Source organism: Pinus tabuliformis, chromosome 2_2, assembly GCF_031772625.1.
Source record: "Pinus tabuliformis cultivar Carrire ecotype Pingquan chromosome 2_2, CPIR1, whole genome shotgun sequence".
NCBI lineage: Eukaryota > Viridiplantae > Streptophyta > Pinopsida > Pinales > Pinaceae > Pinus > Pinus tabuliformis.
Genome location: NC_142300.1, coordinates 1,286,515,573 through 1,286,536,686, shown reverse-complemented (window position 1 = coordinate 1,286,536,686; position 21,114 = coordinate 1,286,515,573). Strand labels below are relative to the sequence as shown.

Genomic DNA, 21,114 nt, shown 5'->3' with positions numbered 1-21,114 from the left:
ATTGGCACCTATCGTTTCACCGTGGAGGAATCACCCAACCACTCGACGATAAACTACCAGGTTTAAAGATGCCGGAACACGTCTCTAACCTAGACCTCTAGAGTATTTGCGTTATGTTCCAATGCGTTGTTATGTTCATTGAGTTTATTTTAAAGTTTATCTTCGATTATGTTTCAGTTTTTTGGTCCTACCGTATGTGATATCTCAAAAACTTCTTAAATGCAAACTATATGCCAAAACTATATCATTTGATTCGATGAATTCTATCTATAGGAGGGTTGAGATCTTTACACAAACGAAATGATCACTCAACAAACAACAAAGATCCTAATGCAGCTAATAACGAGAAATGAATTTTTTCTTTTTCTTTTTAATAGCAACAAATAACAATAAACGCTAACTAATATGATGCAAAAGATATTTTGTTTTTCTTTCCTTTAAGATGGCATGATGCATTTAAACAAATCTTAAGAGATATACACAATCCAAGTTCACTCAATGAAATAGAACCAACTCTGAAACACCAAAATGAACTATGCAAGCAAGGAAAAACACAAAGACTTTCAATGAACCATGTAATCTAAGTTCGAATGAAGTCAAGTAAAATCCAAAGAGGCTAGAAGTGAATCACTCAGAGCATAGAAGATCAAGCTTTAACAAATCACTGGATAGGTGCAGAACACAACCAACAAGTTGACTAGATAATCAAGAGACCGAAACTTCCCACAGAAGGCTAGACATGCAAAGTCACTAGATGTTCTAGGGCTGAGACGAAAATCAATAGAAATAAGCAAACAACTGAAGGATAAAGGCTAAAACCAGTCAAACAGAGGTTCAACACACTTCCAGAGGCTGTAAGAGATATAAAAAGAGGCTGAAAGAGCTTTCCACCCATACACAGGCAAAATTTACAGGGCTGGCGCGACTGTCAGCCTGCAACTTGCGCTACCAAAGGATTGGCGCGAGTTGTTTTTGAGCAACATGCGCCAACTGGCGCGACTGTCAGAGTAATAACCGCGCCAATTAAGCTTGCCGGCTAGAAAAATAAATAACACGACCTCAGGTCGGGCTGACAGTGCTCAGATGGATCAAACAGTAAAGAATAAACTCAAAACTGACCCAGGAAGCTCATTCACTCAAGCAAGCAAGAGAAAATTAACATGCAAGACAAACTCCAAATAGCTTCTCCCCAGCGGAGTCGCCAAATTGTTGGATAGGTAAATCCCCTCTGCGGACAGAGGCGATCCCACTAGCCTAAAACAGAACTAGCCACAATCAAACCACGCTGCCACGCAAGTTCCTAGTTATGCATCAAAGGTGAATTAAGAAGACCAACCTGGAATCCAACGCTATGGTCGAAGCAGAGTTGATGTTCCCGCTCCCTCGCTCCAGCAGATCATAAACGGACACCTGCACATGCAAAGGAAGAAACAGATACCAGCATAAAATCCACCAAGACACAACTATATTTCAGTCAGAAAGGAAATAAATCACACATCACTATAATAGACAATGAGATTGGAACTATAACAGCAGTCGCTCATTAATTAATAATAGACAGGAAAATTTACAACCAAGGTTCTGACGTTGAACCTCTCCTCTGGCTGGGCGAGCAACTATATGTGTCTTGCAATGTGTCTCCTCTCCGGCAGCATAACCTCTCTATGCTTCATTATCACTCAAGAACTCAACAACTAGCACTCCTTCAAGAACTCAACAACTCAACAACTAGCACTAGCTTGTCTAATGCATGAGGACAAATATTTATAGATGGAGAAGGTAGAAAGATTCGATGAACCAGGACACCCATTGTGGATTGGCATTATCTCGGAAAAGCTACTGTGGATAGTTGTCAAGGATAGATGATGACTCTCGACCTCTATCCACTGGATTTTTCCCTCAAAAGGTTTCGTGATCTGAAGGGAAAAAATCATATGGGCGTGCTTTTGGCAAAAATCATTACTAAACTGGGCTGGCGCGGGTGTTGTTCTGTGACAGAGCGCCAGTGGTCGCGCCCTCTTTTGAGGATCTCAGTTATTGGCGCGGGTAAGATACTGTGGACCTGCGCCAATGGAAAAAGAGCACTTTTCAGGGATAATTTGCAGAAGGTGTCTTCAGGGAACATGAAGTACATACTCAGGGGAACATAATGCAAGTGTTTTTGGGTTATGTCACTGCTCACAGGTCCCGGAATGCGTCCTCCAATGTATGGAAACGGGGTGATAGGGACGGTGACCAATGGTGACAAATTACTGTGTAACATGGCCTAAGCCCAAATCTGCCACAGAAGTTAGAAGCTTCCTAGGAGCAGCACAATATTGGAGAAAGTTTGTTTCTAACTTTTCCTTAATTGCAGCTCCCTTACATGCTTTAACAGGATTGAAAAAGGTGTTTCAGTGGGGAGGCAAATAGCAGAAAGCCTTCGACACCTTGAAAGAAAAGATTAGTACAGCACCAGTACTAGCATTGCCCGATCTTCAAAGACCATTTGAGATTGAAATCGATGCCAGTGACTATGCCATGGGAGCAGTGTTGATGCAGCACGGTAAACCCATATGCTATCATTCTGAGACATTTAATTCTACGGTAGTTAACTATCCCACATATGATAAAGAATTGTATGCATTAGTACAGAGTGTGAAAAAGTGGAAACATTATTTATTGGGTAAAGAGACAGTTATACACACTGATCATCAACCACTTCAATATTTACACTCCCAAACTAAATTGCAGCAATCAAGACACTATAGGTGGATGGGTTTTCTACAACAGTTTCATCTTGTCATCAGATATAAAAGGGGCATACACAATAAAGTTGCAGACATGTTGTCCACACCAATTATAAAAGCATCTACTATACTTAAGCATAATTCAGCATGAAAGCTACATTGAACAGTGTTAACGAGAAAAGTGTCTACTCAGAATGCCCCTATCCCACTAAGGTGTGACAGTACCTTAGAAACAAACAAGGAAAACTACTTTCGTATTCTTCTTTATGAACTATAAACGAAGAGGGATAGGATGAACCTGTTAGGGCTTGAGATTTCACCCTAGGCTGAGGAAGGTAAACCTTCAAGGCAACATCAAACCATTTCACCTCGTAGCTAGCCCTACGGGGTATGAGAAGGCTCTCTCTGGTCAATCTCAGTAAAATATTCAATGGACAGAGATGACCAATACAGTGACACTGATATTAGGCTAGTAAACTGATAAGGAAGGTTGATTTAAAGTTTTTGGGGTTTTTGGTGGCAATTGGAGGGAGTGCAATTCAGGGTGTGGGAATTGAGCTCAGTTTTTGCAGGTGGGTCTTTGGGGCAAGGTAGGAGTTTGTGCTGATGCCTTAAGCTGAGATGGATGATCAAGGAAGAAAGAGAGGGAGCTAAAGAGGGCAAACAATGACTTTAAATCCTCTTTAGACAGTGGAAAACATAAATATTAAACAAAATTGAAAGCTGAGCATGGCATGCATGAATTCAAACTTTATCACTTCTTTTGTTTAATTAGCAGCAAAGAAAGAGATGAAACACATAAACACACTTACAATAACATGTAAAGAACACACCATCAACACAACAATCCACAAGAATCCACAATGATGTCTGCAAAACCCTGGCCTTCCTTTTCCTCAAATTGCAGAGATACAAGTAAAATATACAATAGAGCTTCTCCCTCAAGAGTCCAACCATGAAAATGAGCAAGAGAAGGCATAATATAGACCATCTAACTCCTTTCCCCACCTCTAGGGGTCGAGCTCAGCTTCCTAGGAGCAGTTTGAACTAATTCTAAACTTAGCACTAGATAATAGGCAATCAAAACAACTTGCCTCTAAAACTTAGCTAACTCATCCATGCATTAAATATTCACTATTTACATCAAGGAAGCTTCTAGAAGGGTTAAGAGAGATTAAATCTATCAATGTGCCATGAAAATTATCCATACATCCATCATTTACAAGTACAAATGATCAACCAAGGTAAAAACAGAGTTTGCAGGCTTGAAAAGTCAAAACTGGCAATTTTAGCTCGAGTGGTCGCGCCCCTTTGCAGCACTTTTTGAGTGGGTTCCAGTTGTCCAAATCAAGTGCAAGATGGCTCATTGGAAAGCTCTGTGTGTCTACTTTCCATCCCAAGTGGAATTTCTGGATTTGGAGTTGATTTGACCCCTCAAAAGTCAATTCTCCCAAGGTCACTTTCTGCAACTCAAAAAGTGGGCAGAAAGTCAAAATTTTGATGTATTTTGAGCTTTTGGAGGCCCAAATCTCAAAATCAAGTTGACCCCAAGTATAGGTAATTCTAGTTTTTTCATGCCCTTTCCAAAAATGTCAACTTTTTGTGATTCTGAGCAGTCGTCCCGAGTGGTCGCGCGCGGGGTGAGACCACTCCAATGGCCAAAACCTGTAAATTGCACAAAAAAAATCACAAATGACAAAATTTTCTCCAAATTTCTTGAAATTTGGGTTGGGAGTCCCCAATCAAGTACCATGCTCAGTCAAAGAGGCTTTGGCCAAAGTTTGGAGTGGATCGGGCGTTTTCCTTCGTTTTTGTGCTTTGGCCAACCGTCCTTGGAGCACCTTCGTTCTCGCCGGTATTTTTGACATTTCTCTCAAACCATGACACCTGTGTAAAAAGTGAAGGAGGTTTTTCGTCTTTGGCATGTTATGGATAAAAACCTCTCTCAGTTTTCCAAAATTCATCTTTTATTGCTCCGAAACATCATTTGAGTGCAACTTGTCCCGATGTGTGAAACAAGGAATTTTGTCGAAATGGAGCGAAATGAAGGGGATAGGGGGCTTCTAAATTCTTGGGGAAATTTTTGGAAGTAGGGAGGGATGTTAGGAAGTAGGGGAAAGTGGAATCTCAGAGATTGAGTGAGGGGAAGGGGTCGAAAAGGGCAAAACACAGGCCAAACCTAGAAAATTGCCAGATTGTAGCTAGAAACTAGGGTTTGTGCAAAAATGAGGAATTTGGCGGATCTAAGGGATGGGAAGTGTTTGATAAGGTATTTTAAGGATAGGGGAAGGTGTATGAACATCAGGAAACAAGTTTTACCGGTGTTTTGACCGTCCAAGAAAAATTAGCTTTCAAAACCCTAGGAGAGGGAAATGAGCTTGCCTAGGCACAACTGAAGCATGAACAAGATGTAAAATGACCCATTAGATACTGACATGACGATGACAACCCTATGAATGATGATAAACTCAGCTGAATGGTGACATGGACTGACATTTGGGAAAACCCTAGACCTAATGCCTAGTGACCAAATTTTGCTTGAAGACTCACTGAAATGACAAAATTTGACCTTGACACTCTGAGAACACTTTGTAAGAGCATATTTGATCACTGTAGGAAGGCTGTAAAGACTGACACTAACAGAACCAACCTGTGTCTTGCGCTAGTCGTTTGATCCAATCTCCCACCTCTTTGATAGCTTCCAGCTACCTGCTCCCTTACTTGCCCAGCTTCACCAAGTTCCTGCAAGATCACAGAAGAGGAAAACTACACAAAGACATGGATTTACATTCATAAATAGCTTAGGATCATATTTAAGATAAACATGCAAATATAACAAAACATCATTGATACACAAGCATGTAGGAGAAACTCAAATAGTTTTATTGATATAACAAGAAGGTCCAGGAGGAGTTACAACCGATGATTCCTGATCCAGCATCAACCCCCCAACAAAGAAATCCCCTCTTCACCTCCAACAAAGCATAAATCACCCAATACACTGATCTCTATCTCAAAACCAACAGCAATTCTCTGCAATGTACAAAATTCCAGCCCCTGGATCTCTGGGATGAGGGATCGATATATAGATGTATGCAAAGAGGATGAGTCAGCTTATGATTTGACTAGTGGCCTCTCTCTGTCAGTTCTTGCTTCCACTTGGAGACTGAGAGCCTCTTACTCATCCTTGGTCGAACTCAGTGAGGCAAGTGTCATTGGGGAAGATTCTGGAAGCTTCCATTGTCTGTCCACCTCGTGGAATGACACTGCCATTTGTCATTTCCCGCTCAGCGCACCCTGGTAGTGCATTTAGGTGCGTTGCAACACACCTAGCTAGTGTACTGGGGTGCTATGCAACGCAGCTAGCTAGTGGAGCAGTTGAAATGATCCTGATTTGGCTGATTCTGAGCAGTTTCTGGTGGAGAACTTCTGGGAGAAGCTGTAATTGGTTGACCTTGTTCCTCTAGGGGTAGGAACAACACTTTTAGGGACTTAGGATCCCTTGGATTATGGACATTTCATGCTTAGAGCTGTAAGGCACAAAAATTTCTATAACAATTGCCCCCGAAAGTATGAGGCCGTTTATCGGGTGAAATGCTTTATTAGGAGGATCCGAAGTTCTTTCAATGCTGGGAGGAGACCTATAATAAGATACAATACAATACATTATCTTCATACTATTTTCATGATCTAGCTGAGGCGGGAATTCCCATGCTCATATTTATAAACTCATTTTTATGTACACGGGTCAGACAATCGTCTGATGGTAGACTGATGATTCTGATGAAGTCATCATCCTTTTGGTAGGATGATTATCTGTGCTACAATGCTGTACATGTCAATGTTTTTATTTTTCCTGAATATATATCGCAGCCCAGATGGATGAAACCAGATCCGGGGTCTTCAATCTCGTCCGATCTTCACTCGAAGTACAAGTCGATCCATGTGAGAAATGTTTTGAAGTCGAACATGGAAAGACATCGCTTGATTACCAGTCGATGATGTAAATTGTTAACAAGCGCGAGAGGAATCACCGATAATGATGATGACCCTCAAGGTACTGCAGTACAATTCACGTGGTGTGAATAAAGGACTTGGCATCGAACACCACGCAAAATCTTTCGGTCGAAGGTCATTGATGTATACCCGTCGCCGGAAGTGAGAAACTTGCCATTGAGGCATGCAAGCTTCAAAGTACTGAATGGGGTGTTCCTAGATCAACTTCTTGGATAATGAGCTGATGTTGACAAGAAGCGATCCGTCAAAGGAGGGCCTTGATGAATCCCACATCAATGACATGGAACGGAGCAAATGATTTTGATAGAGGTGAAAACGATCTGATGATATATGGTTCAGGGTGGCGGTCATGAAAGAATGAAGTGTAATGTATGGTAGTGGATGGGACACGGGTGACTTCTCTAGATGACTTCTCTTGAACATGTCGGCGACACTTATGTGATGGATTGGTAGCATTTACCCCAAATGTGGATGGTATGGCGTGACCATGGCGATGTGACCGGTGAATGAAACAACCCAACCCGACTTAAGCACGGAATGGAAGTGTCATGTTCAAGAGCGACTTGCTACCAATAAAGATTCTTTGAGTTTCTTCCCAATTTTTCCCCAGTCATTGCTGACCAGTACCTCTTTATTTTTGTCAAGCTTGAGGAGGATAACATATGCTTTTTCTATAATTTTCCCTTCGGGCAAACCCATCGCTATGTTTTAACGAGCCTAGCGATAGTGAAACTCGTTCTCGTCTAAAGACAAGTTTTGCGCTATTAATCTTTTTAACGAGTTTAACGACAAAGATAACTCGGTCCTTTTCATTTTTAGAGAGTTTGAAAAGGTACGTAAAGGTAACTCCGAAATTCCTTTTTCGTCATCTAATCCCTTAAGTCCGAAAAAGTATAAAACAATACAGAAGGGATGACTTTTCGATAGTTTTAACGAGCCGAACAAAACAAGCACTCGATCTTTTTGTGCAATAATCCCTCAGGTGCAAAAAGATTAAAATCTAGAGGAGGGATAGCACTTCCGGTCGCTTTAACGAGCTGGAAGGCCAAAACTCGGCAATCTTTTCATATTTTACGAGTCAGTTGAAAAGAGCTTAAATAAGACTAGTCTTTTGAGGAATGAGTGATAAAATGGGTAGCAGCTGATTCCAGGTAAGGGTTGGAATTTTCCAATCACGGCAGTGTCACAAGGATGGCTAGTGAAATCACTCTTCGCAGCTGTTCCTCAAAATGGGTAAACAATCAAATGGAGGTGAATGATCGGCCAATGGAAAAGTGGAGGTGATGGTGCAAACATGACAAAGGCTTTAATGGTTGAAATGCTTCATTCACGGTGGTTATTTACCGGGGAATAGTTCATTTTTTAATGAGCTTAAACGCGGGTGGAAACATTTGCTCATGTATTATGTTTATTTTTTAACGAGCTTGAACTATGCGCTAAAATTGCTCGATTAATCCAGTCATATGATAAGAATGTCTCATATAAAACGGCAACTTTTAGATTTTTGCCCCACATCCTTTCTTTATGCAAGCTAGGTGACGACTAATCCTACGAGTTTAAAGGGTTAGAGGTCCTAAAAATTTAAAAAAATAAATAGCCACCCCTCACTTGCACTCCAAAAGGTTTGCATGCCCCCAGGTATAAAGTATGGTTTCAAGGTTACCCCTTCTTTAGTCCAATAAAACATTTGTTTTACCGGGAGAGGCCTACCTCTTACAGGTCACCCAAAGACTGTTCGATTCGCGGTGCAAATAAAACACTTCTTCGGCGATGTCTACCGAGATAAACAAAGGCGAGTGACTCAGTTCTGTCAACTCACATAACTTTGACAAGAGAATCTTGTTCTAGAATAACCCCTCTTCCAATCATGGACGGGGTACAGACTAGTCATATTCTCATGCAGAAATCTACCCTATACCCGAAGTTTTCCTGCCGAAGCAGACCAGGACGCATGCCCCCTGGGTTTCAGTCATATCCCTCCGAATTACTCGCGCTTATCGGGAGGACAGACTGGGGATTGAGACATTTCTTGCGTGAAGAGACCATTTAGGGATGGTATATGACTATTTGCGATGCGTGATCCGAGAAATGAAAGCTGGTCCACGAGCTTGACCACTCTTCCTTCGTGCGGAAGACACATTACTCTAAAGAGTGAGGAGACGATGGCTCCCATGCAATAAATATAGTCTCGTCCAAGGAGTAGGTTATAATCCAAGGGTCCTTGAACTACCATTACGTTCATTTGAACTGTCTTCCCTCTCAATGTTATGGGCACATTGGGAAGGATCCCTAAAGGTCGATTGGTTCCTTTATCAAAACCTGTCAGATTTCTCATCTCAGGCAACAGCGATGGCGAACCAAGCGCTTTCCAAGTAGTAGAGGAAAGGATACTCACAGAAGCCCCTTCATCTATGATGGTACCAGCCATGACAATTCTATATATTTGAAAGATAATTCAGAATGGTATGCTTGCTAGTAAATGGGGTCTGCCTAGTTGATTCCAGTCGAAGGAGACAACTAGGTTGCTTGGAGGTGGGACCGAATAGACGGCCGGGTATGGCTCTAACGAACTTCCCTCCTGCGGTAAGGGAATGGGTAGATTGCCCCCATGTTCATTGGAGTCTGTGTTGATGAAGAGAATTTGGACGGTGTCATCCTTGTTCTCTTCAATGATTGTATCATCCGCAGATAAAACCTCTGAAGGCAAGACCGGGTCAACTGCCGCCTCGACCTTTTGACTTTCGTCTAGTATGGATTAAGATGATTTATCTTCTATGATAGGCGTTTCAGCCAACCACTTGAGCGGGCCAGCTGGATTCTCAACTAGCGACGAACTCGGCAAGAGTTTTTTATATCCAGGAGGAAGTCGTAACGGTGAAACCAGACGATCATCCAAAACTCTTTTCGCTTCGTCTAAGAAGGGACAACGGTGGACGGCATGATTGCCTTCGCACAGTTTACAGGGAAATCTAGCTTTCCCTCTTTGTCCTGGGGCTTCACTTTCGCTAGTTGACGGTGTGATTTCAACATGATCACCAGAGGTTGATGACACCAGATTGTGCAAACGAGGAGACCAGTCCCTTAGTATCCGAGGGATGCAAGGACAATCTTTGTGAAAGTGGTCTCCTTTGCAAATGACACATGGCGATTTAGGCCTGGTCGGTGCAGTGTGTGGATTTTCGTTAGACGACAATCGTTTTCCCCCATTCGCCTTTGGCTCCTTCTTCTTCTTCTCTCTCTTCTTCTTCTCCTTCTTCTCCTTAGGAACTTGACTTTTGGCTTTGCCAGCCCTATCAAGCGAAGAAGAAGGAGGAGAGGAAGAATTAGAGGAAGTAAACGGTTGGTGGGCAACTCTAGACTCGTCTAATTGCTGATTCGATTGTTCAGGAATAGTGGTGTTCTGAACGACATTGGTTGAGAAGAGCCAGACTGGCAAGCCAATTGTCAGTCCTGGAAGTGACAATGTGGCCATATGGGGTGCACCAACATCTCCCCAAGAGGAGAAGGGACTAGGATTTCCACCAAGGGAAATTCCTTGGTTGGTAGACTCCATTTTCTCAACCTAAGATCAACATAGGAAAAGGGTATGAATATTACGTTTAAAATAAATTTTAAGACGCTTTGACACAACTTGTTTTTTCAGTTTTAAAGAGTCGAGAAAAAACAAAAGATGACTCTAGTCTCCTTCGATTTTTAATGAGCCTGAAGTGACAAGTGCTCAGATGGACCTTTTCCGTTAAGGAGTCTGAAAAGGAACGAAAGGGACTGCTCTGGAGATCTAGGTAGAGGGAGTACCAAACCAATCGCAAAACTGCAGAATACTTTTTACGGTATGGCAGTCAATCTTCCCGAATGTTGTGTTCGGTGCATTGCGATCAGTAGGGCGACCGACACGGCTTCCTATGGATAAAAGGTTTTAAGCCTATAGGGGTCTCCCAATATATACTCGACAGTACGTGGGAGCACAAGTCCGTACTGGCACTTATCGTCTCAAAGTGGAGGAATCACCCAACCATCAGTGAGGACAACAGTTACCAGGCTTTACGACGCCGGAATACGTCTCTAGCCTAGACCTCTAAATGTTGTGCGTTAAGTTCCAATGCGTTGTTAGATTCATTCAATTTATTTTAAGTTGATCTTTCTTAGAAGTTTGCCTTTTGGGATCACCACAAGATGTAGATGTAATTCCTAAAATGCAATCTAAAGATGATAAGCAAGCTTTTATCTCTTTTCAGCAATGAAAATCCTAGCTACAAGGGGAAAAGCAAGACACAATCTTTTCTCAAAGAGCAAAGAGCACACTGTAGATGCACTTTTCCTAAATCAAGCCAAACAGACTATCAATATGCAAATGCACATATGCATGTATTTGTTTTCACTTTCTTAATATTGATGCCTAAAAAGAAAGTTGATGTACAAATCTGAATTTGCTTTCAAGCGACAAACACAAACAAGCTTCTTTTCGAAATCAAAAGGTAGAGAAGATTACGACACTTTATGATTTTGAAATAAACACTTGTTTCGACACTAGAAAGTGACAAATTCAAACCAAAGACAAAAGTAAAAGCATAATCGACTGTCAACAGCAAATAAACTTTCTCCTAAGATCAGAATCGAATCTTACGACAGATCTAAATCCAAGGACGACAATATGACTATTTTACTCTTTCAATGGAAAACTGTAAATGATGTAACAAACACACAAAGAACATCTACAGTATTTTTGTACAAAGGAGGCGGAATTAAGGCAAAGAAAAGGGGTTTTTAAACAGACACACACTGATCACAGGCTGCAAAATCAGAGACAAAACTGAAAAAAATGAAGCAAAGAACCTTAGCTGCACAGGGCTAGGCTGATCAACGCACCTGTTACACAAAGAAACTGGATTGCAGCGCAGGTAGCCCTCTCGGGAACTGCGTTGAAATGCAGAATCTCTTCACAGAGCCTGCGCTGGGGAAGAAACGAGAATTCCTTCCGGGTTCTGGGTCACGGTTTGCAGTTTAATCTATGGATTTTGGTCGAGTAAAAGCAATCAGTAATGCACAATCAGAGGGTGGATTTAAAGGAGGTCTAAGAGCTATCACAAAGGGTAATCATATCATTCGTGAATCAGTTGTTCAGATCATAAACAAATCCAGTGAATGGATTGAAGTAGCAGGTGTCTACTTTGCATTTGATGATGGAAAATGCAGTTCGATTGCTACTTCTATGTTTATGAAACAAACAACAAGAGAAACACAAACAAACTAACTAGACACGCTCCCCAGCGGAGTCGCCATTTTGTTAACGGGAAAAGTGTCTACTCAGAACGCCCCTATCCCACTAAGGTGTGACAGTACCTTAGAAACAAACAAGGAAAACTACTTTCGTATTCTTCTTTATGAACTATAAACGAAGAGGGATAGGATGAACCAACCTATGTCTTGCGCTAGTCGTTTGATCCAATCTCTCTCCTCTTTGACAGCTTCCAGCTACCTGCTCCCTTACTTGCCCAGCTTCACCAAGTTCCTGCAAGATCACAGAAGAGGAAAACTACACAAAGACATGGATTTACATTCATAAATAGCTTAGGATCAGATTTAAGCTAAACATGCAAATATAACAAAACATCATTGATACACAAGCATGTAGGAGAAACTCAAATAGTTTTATTGATATAAAAAGAAGGTCCAGGAGGAGTTACAACCGATGATTCCTGATCCAGCATCAACCCCCCAACAAAGGAATCCCCTCTTCACCTCCAACAAAGCATAAATCACCCAATACACTGATCTCTATCTCAAAACCAACAGCAATTCTCTGCAATGTACAAAATTCCAGCCCCTGGATCTCTGGGATGAGGGATCCATATATAGATGTATGCAAAGAGGATGAGTCAGCTTATGATTTGACTAGTGGCCTCTCTCTGTCAGTTCTTGCTTCCACTTGGAGACTGAGAGCCTCTTACTCATCCTTGGTCGAACTCAGTGAGGCAAGTGTCATTGGGGAAGATTCTGGAAGCTTCCATTGTCTGTCCACCTCACGGAATGACACTGCCATTTGTCATTTCCTGCTCAGCGCACCCTGGTAGTGCATTTAGGTGCGTTGCAACGCACCTAGCTAGTGTACTGGGGTGCTATGCAATGCAGCTAGCTAGTGGAGCAGCTGAAATGATCCTGATTTGACTGATTTTGAGCAGTTTCTGGTGGAGAACTTCTGGGAGAAGCTGTAATTGGTTGACCTTGTTCCTCTACGGGTAGGAACAACACTTTTAGGGACTTAGGATCCCTTGGATTATGGACATTTCATGCTTAGAGCTGTAAGGCACAAAAATTCCTATAACAAACAGTATGCTCAAGATATAGATTTTAAGGATGTATATGCAACTTTAAGTCAAGGCAAACAAGTAGGAGAATTGGACTATCATGTTAAGGACCAGCTCTTGTATCATTTTGGGAAGCTACATTCCACAAACTGAAAGAGTAAATATAATTCGAGAAGCACACACTTCTCTAATATTAGGTCACTTTGGTGTAAGTAAAACAGTTGCACAGTTGCAAAGATTTTGTTATTGGCCAAAAATGAATGAGACAGTTTCTATATATGTAAGAGGGTGTACCATGTGTGCTAAAAGCAAGCCGAGAAATAGAAAACTAGGCTTGTACACTCCACCACCAGTTCCTTCTCATCCTTGGGAAAGTGTTTCCATGGACTTTGTTGGAGGACTGCCTAAATCTAGGAAAGGTCATGACTATTTATAAGTTGTTGTGGATAGGTTCAGCAAAATTTGTATTTTAATACCATGTAACAAACAGATTACAGCTGACCAAACTGCAAAGTTATTCTTTCAACATGTATGGGTTCATTTTGGATTACCCACTTCCATTATATCTGATCGAGATACCTGATTTGTTGGGAAATTTTGGTCGAGTCGTGGGAATTGATGGACACCAGACTGAAAAAGAGCACAATTTTTCATCCACAAACAAATGGCCAAATATAATTGGTCAACAGGACAGTGATCCTGTTGCTCAGAGGCTATTGCAACAAGCATCCCAAACTTTGGGATGAACATTTATGTTATGTGCAGCATGCTGACAATCGAGCTAAACATTCTTCTACACAAAGATCTCCTTTTGAGACCTGTTTTGGTTTCACACCAAGGTCGCCCTTAGATTTTGTCTTTGGCAAAGACATAGTAGTTGATTGACACAATGATGTGGACAAAGAAACCAAGTTCATTGAAAAAATCCAAGAGATTCACCAAGCAGTACAGGAACAACTAGAAAAGAGCCAAGCCAAGTACAAGGCAAGGCACGACAAGAATCGAATGGAGCATAGTTTCTAAGTTGGTGATCAAGTCTAGTTGTATATTAGCAAAGATAGAATGCAAGGTGAAGGTAAGAAGCTGAAGCCAATATGGTATGGACCTTTCAAAATACTTGAGAAAATTGGTGAGAATGCTTTTCGCCTTGATTTACCAGCTTACATGCACATCTACTCAGTTGTTAACGCAGACAACTTGAGACTATTTGAACCTTCATTAATTGAAGATCTTGAAGAGTAGAGTCAATTTCCTTCTATTGATGGTCTGTTACCTGAATATCTTACTGAGTTGCAGGAATATACAGTTCTGGACAGGAAGGTGAGAACCACACACAGAGGGAATGTTGAGTATCTTAGGATTGGACTCAAAGGTTCAAAGCCAAGCAGTGCAAAATGGATAGAAATTGAGCAAGCGAGGAATCTATACCCTCACTTGATTGATGCTTAAAAGGAAACCAACTTTTGGTGGTCCAAAAGCTTTTTCAGTGGGAAGGTCGTGATCCGAATTAGATCCTAAACACTCTTTAAGCTTTCATGATTGTTTCAAATTATGCCAAAAGATTCAAGTCTTAGAAAATTCAAGCTATCATAAGGAATCCTCGTGATAGTTGTAGTTGTGGCTAGAGTGGAGCAACGAGGACCCTCAATCGAGGGCACAGACCGCTGGCCCATGGTAAAGTGCAATGGCACCAAATAGGCAAAACCGGAGGCTAAAAAGAGAAACGGAGGTGAATTCTGATACGCGATTAGCTCTAAAGCACTAATCGCGTATCGCAAGGCATCCCCCTTAGTGATGGAAAGCCCCAAAGCACCCGGACCCAAAAACGCTGTGAAATGTGGAAAATTAACCGTTTTGGTTCCGTAGCATGAGATTCCCCAAACCGGCAGGATATCGGAAGGCTTCAAGGCAATAACCAGTTTTGACTGAGTCCCACCCAATGCCACACACCGAGCGACACGCGTCCGGCAGATGAGAGAGAAGATTGCCCACATCAAACGGGTAAACGTCATGCAACTTACCCGCCCGATATGAGCGATGACCGTAGGATCTGGCGGGGCCCAAATCAATGGTGGAGGTGCATCCCAATAAATGACCGGATTTGACAGGTGATAAAGCAAGATTACAAGGGATTTGAAGTCCGACGTGGACGATGAGTTGGCAAAAGAGTCGTGATTCGCGGGCAATCTTGAATCAAACAGAATTAACGACCATTTAAATATGATTCAAGGAATCTGACACTCAGTTCATTGGGAAACAAGTGGACACCTCCCTGTGAGGCGTTACCCAATGATGATGACGCAGAGTAGAGGAAATTGAACGGAAAAACGCAGGGAAACCAAAAGGCCGGGAAGCGGAAATGAATAGTCAAAGAACAGCCTGGCTTTAATAGCCATGAACTGACAGAAGCAGAGCAGGTAGTAATAGACAAGGCAGCGACAAAGAGAGAGTTAGTTAGCTGAAGAAAGCTAAGAGCAGAGAATAGAGAGTAGAAGTTGAGTTGACCTGAAAGCAACATCGAGCTAGACAGAGCCAAAGAGAGTCAGAGGGTCTGTGTACTCCAAAGAAGGCTTGAGAGGTTCAAGAAAACTCCTCGACATAGGCCTGTCATACTACTGTGACCCTTAGAGGTCGAGTTTTAGTAAGGAGAGTCTATGTACTCCAATCCTAATGACTTACATCTATTAAGAGAGACTCAATTTGAGTTCACTGTTGTAAAACTCTGCTTGAAAACATAATAGAGAGGTCGCCACTGAAGGTTGGACCAGGAGACGTAGCCGAGGAGCATTGGGTGAACTCCTTATTAAACTTGTCGTGTTTACATTTTTTACTGTTATGTTTTCTCTAACTGCCTCAGTGTTTGTGTAATCTAGCAATATTATCAGTCCATTGCACAAAGTAACATAGGCACATCCCAGCACATGAGCATGTAATACCTTTAATTCTTTGTCCTGGATAAATTCCAGATCATTCGGCTTCCCGATCCTTCAAATCCAACAATACTCACAGGACATGTTAATGAGGAAGAGAGGCCATCTTTATTATTATTAAACCAATGGAATTATTCTTTACAGCAATCGCAATCATTCACAAGTAGTCGGAGTTATTCTTTAAACCCACAATCACAATCGTAACATTCTGGAGGTCTTTATAAGTCATGCCCATAGTTCAGCTGATGGCCGATAGCCGATTCCCTTGTTGCCAATAGAGTGGATGCGATTATTTTATTAAACAGTTGTTAATAACGTCATCGGGTCCATCGCCTTATCACAATTGGCAATTTATATCGTTACACTCCTTCAAGACTTTCGATTGAACTGGATGCGATATTACATAAAACAGAGGTTAGTACACCCGTCGAGTCCGTATATATATATATATATATCACAATTGCAGGTTTGCATCCCTTTGAGACTTGCAATATCGGAATCGGAGCTTTAATATGACAAGGCCTTAAACACTGCGATACATAACTCCCGATATGGCGGACATGATATACCATTAGGGCGCAATATAATAGGATCATCGGGTTCGCAACTGTATATTGCAATCGGTGGTTTGGGAGTGACAGCCCTTTATAACTTGCACTATGAGAGTTCCGATAGGCGGATGCGATATAACAATAGGGCAGTTTATAATGGTGCATTCGAGTCCGTAATACAATCCATCGAAAGCTTGCTGCACCATAGGTCTCTTCTCTTTAGATCTAACGGTCCTGACTTAACCCGAAACCGTCTATTGATCCTTCGCCATCAATCGACCTGCACTAAATCCAATAGCTTACATGCTTTTCAGGTGAGGCACTTGCAAGGGAAATAACCACTCGAAAAAGGTGGTTTTCTCTCTCCACCCGAGTGCTACGTGTCGCTCAGTTAATGGAATCGGGGGAGCACCTCTAAATACCACTTATTGTCTGTAGTGCCCACTCTAGTTTCCTAACCCTAATACGACATTATCTTAGACACTCTATTCTTCGAGGACCTCAGATTGAGGATCTGGACCCATGACACTATTATTAGCGATTGAGATATTCATGGTTGTGATGTTATGAATGCTTCCATTGATATTATGGTAGCATGAATGGGTATGTATCTTATCTATCAGTATTCTGATGATTGCAATATTAAATAGTTAAGTTGGTCTCTATTTGAAATTATGACGAGGGTAGTAAAGAATATGTATGCACTCTACTAAAAGCATAATGAGGATAAATTTTATGGATAGGTATATTTTTACGATGTTATGATGTTGATAGCTTAATGAATATGTATGTTTCCATTGATGATTATTGATGATAGCCATGAGGGATGTGTCCCCTATGTTACCTACTTCCTTTAGTTCAGACTTACAATGGACAATGATGTGAATGACCAGGAATTGTTAATGATGCTAGTATGATAATTGACTAACATTGAGAAACCTTATTACTGATGATGATTGAGTATGGCAGGACACCATCAGAGGCACTCACATATGACATGTCAATGACACCTGGTTTGATGAAAATTTATATTACTTTATCTTTGAAAGTCTAAGTCAATCTTGGAATCTGCCATATATGTTTAACTATATTCTGATGATATATTAATGGTTGCAGGCACAGATTAGTTGCTTGACCGAATGACTCACATATGGGTGATGGGGTTGTACAAGTGGATGGAAATACATGGGAGGGGTGGGACAGAGTCCCTGATCCCACCCACTAGCACTAACGCCGTGACTTAGGCTGGAAGGGCTGAAGCACCTTCGCCTTGAAGATCACGATGCCATGAGGGCAGGTTCCAAAGTTGGGCCGCTCATGAGGACTTTACCGGGGGGCGCGCATCAAGGCGGATTCCTTGATCCCCGACACCATTAGTCTCACTATAGCAGGCAACATAAGAGATGATAGTGGTCTATGACGTTGCACTATATTTTCCCCTCGTAATCACTAGATGCTTGAAGGGCAAGTGGTGTGGCACCCTTGGAACTTCAGGGGAATTTCTTGAAGGGCACGACCAACTTGGCACCCTTGGCATCACAAATAAACTATTAGGTGTGGCACCCTTGGAACTTCTAGGGAAGTTCTTGAAGGGCACAACCAAACTGGCACCCTTGACATCACAAATAAACTATTAGGTGTCGCACCCTTGGAACTTCTAGGGAAGTTCTTGAAGGGCACAACCAAAATGGCACCCTTGACATCACAAATAAACTATTAGGTGTGGCACCCTTGGAACTTCTAGGGAAGTTCTTGAAGGGCACAACCAAACTGGCCTCCTTGACATCACAAATAAGATATTAGGTGTGGCACCCTTGGAACTTCTAGGGAAGTTCTTGAAGGGCACAACCAAACTTGGCATCCTTGGAATCATTAAAAATAAATAATAATAAATAAATATAAGCAAGGAATGAAAACTAGGTAAATTACATCAAGGATAAATGATGAGTAGAAACCAATGTAATTAAATCAAAAATAAAACTTGGAATAAGGAGGATCATAGGAAGAATTAAAATAGAGTACCTTAAAAACTCTACCCTTCCCATTTTAGAAAATACTAGGAAGATTATGTGGTTTAATTAGGAAAAAAGGGGAAGACGAACATAATGGTAAGGAGAAAGATTAATCCTAAACTAATTTAAACCTAATTAAGAAAAGAGGAAGGTGAATTAAAATGAGATTAATAAATTAAATTTAGAGAAATGTAGAGAAGCTCCATGTGTCAACAACCAACATAAGAATATCCATCTAGGAGATAACCTGAGTTAAATTAGGGAATAGATTGGGGATAAAATCTTGACTCATTAATTGACTTCAAGACATGAACACAAATTAAGGAATAAAAGGGAGGGAATAAAGAGACAACTAGGAGAATAAATAGGAATCTTGTTGAGGTGAGGAAAATATTAGTTTTAAATAAAAATTTAAGTAAATAATTTTGGGAGACCCTTGATGTGAGAATGACACATGGGTGGGTGAATAATCAAGCTATTGAATTATAAAAAATAATTAATTATGCATGACATGACAAGTGTCACCTATGAGGACTCCTATAAAAGAAGGGGCAAGCCAATGGGAGAAAAGGACTTTTGGGGGGAACCCTATTGTTGGATGGATGAGATGTTGTGAGAGCAGTGATTACGAAGCTATAGTGAGTTTGGTGAGGTAGAGGATTTAGAGAGGGGACTCTTGAGCCAAGGTGTGCTCTCCTCTACTAGCTAGTGCTTGTCTCCATTGTACAACCCCATTGCAGCTCGGGGGTCCGTGGGGAAGAAGAGTACCCAAGGAGTAGGCTGGGAGGTTAACCGGTGAGTCTTCGCATTCGGATCAAGTGCGTCATCATTCACTCACGGAGGTGACCAGCTACAAGGGAATACCAACAACAGCAGAGCAAGCGGAATCTCGCCTTTTGGTGAACGGTACATATGTATTTCATTACTATTGATCTTAGTTAAAGGTATGAAAATGTTATGGTATGTTTCCTGAAATGAGTTGTAGGAATGTGTGTGCTAAATAAATTTGAATTTCAATGCGTTTCTTTCTGGTTGTCATTGCTGTTTAAATATATATATATATATATATATATATATAGTCTGGATAAGGTCCTCACACTTGGTATCAGAGCTAAGTTAAACCCTTGAGACCTATGGGCCCATGACTAGTTTGATTAAATTTCTACAACATTCTACCCTAAAATTTTGTATAATGTACTTTAGAACCAATGTTCTAAATGACCATATGCTAAATTATTTGTGAACAAGACTCTTGCGGATAAAATAAGGTCCTGTGGTAATGTCGTGGATACGGTCAACGTACAGGTTACCGTAGCTATGTCTACAACTTACTTAAAGGTTAGAAGCCGCAGTACAATATATTATATTAGGTTTTGGGCAGTCCCAGGTACAGCCCAAATCGGCTGGCTTGCATGGCAACAACCACACTGGTTTCTACCTCTTCGGGAATTCACAGTAGACTCTTATCCAGCTTCTGTCATTTGCTAAATGTTGATGGGTATCCGAAATATGGATTGTTGGGCTCAAAACCGATGCACAGGGCACATCTGAGGACGTCGACAGTGTCTCTGGCAGGTGGGTTCTTTGGATTTGGGAAGAAGAAGATTGTTTTACCGGAGATAGTGCAGGCGGGCGATCCCGTGCTACATTAATGTGCAGAAGAAGTAGCATTGGATGAAATTGGCAGCGAGAGGATTCAGAAGATTATAGATAATATGATTGCAGTCATGTGGGATGCACCTGGCTGTGGGCTTGCTGCCCCTCAAATCGGAGTACCACTGCAGATGATTGTTGTAGAAGACAAGGAAGAATATATCAGGTTTACGCTAAAGGAGGAAGCTGAAGCTCAGGAACGCCATCCGTTTGATCTTTAGATAATAATAAATCCTAAACTTAAATCAAAGGGCACAAAGACTGCAAAAATTTTTGAAGGATGTCTCAGATTTTTCATTTAGGTATGTGGCCCAGTAGGCAAGTTTTGTTGTCTTCAAGCCAGAGGAAGTGGAAGTTTCTCAAAATGTGGTTTTCAAGTAATTCTGCAGTGAAGCTTGAACAGAAGAACAGTGTCCATGATCATTTATAGCCTTTTAAAGCATTCCTTTATTATGATCCTGATACAGTTAAATCCAGATATTATATTGTGGAAAAGAAAAGTTGTTTGTTGAAACTCAAAAAAAACGTGGAGCATGCATGCCAAATAGTGAAAAGCAGTACATTCATTTTTCCAGGTACTCCACTATATCACAAAATAACTGATCATATTTTACTGAATGAATGCTTCTGGTAAGCAATTTTTAGAATGTCGATCAATAAAGCAGAATACCAAGGTGTCAGTCGAAAGATATGCATTGCATTTGAAAATTTGCGGCATTAGATTCTAAAAGCCTTACATTAACTCATGCTGGCCTTCATTGGAGAAGCTCATATACTCTGAATTCTCTGTGGCATCGTATTATTCCTACAGACAGAAAATCCAAAATAGTGCACATGCCCAAAGCACATTTGGGTCTGTCTGCAGAAGAATTTACGATGGGAAAGAGGTTGCAGTGAAAAAAATTCATGAGAAGGTC

The 21,114-nt window shown here is 41.3% G+C and overlaps 1 pseudogene; it reads left to right on the top strand.

Moving 5' to 3' along the window:
• Positions 1-20,499, top strand: part of LOC149198175 (peptide deformylase 1A, chloroplastic-like) — a 38,324-nt pseudogene extending 17,825 nt beyond the window's left edge.
• Positions 20,500-21,114: the final 615 nt, after the last annotated feature.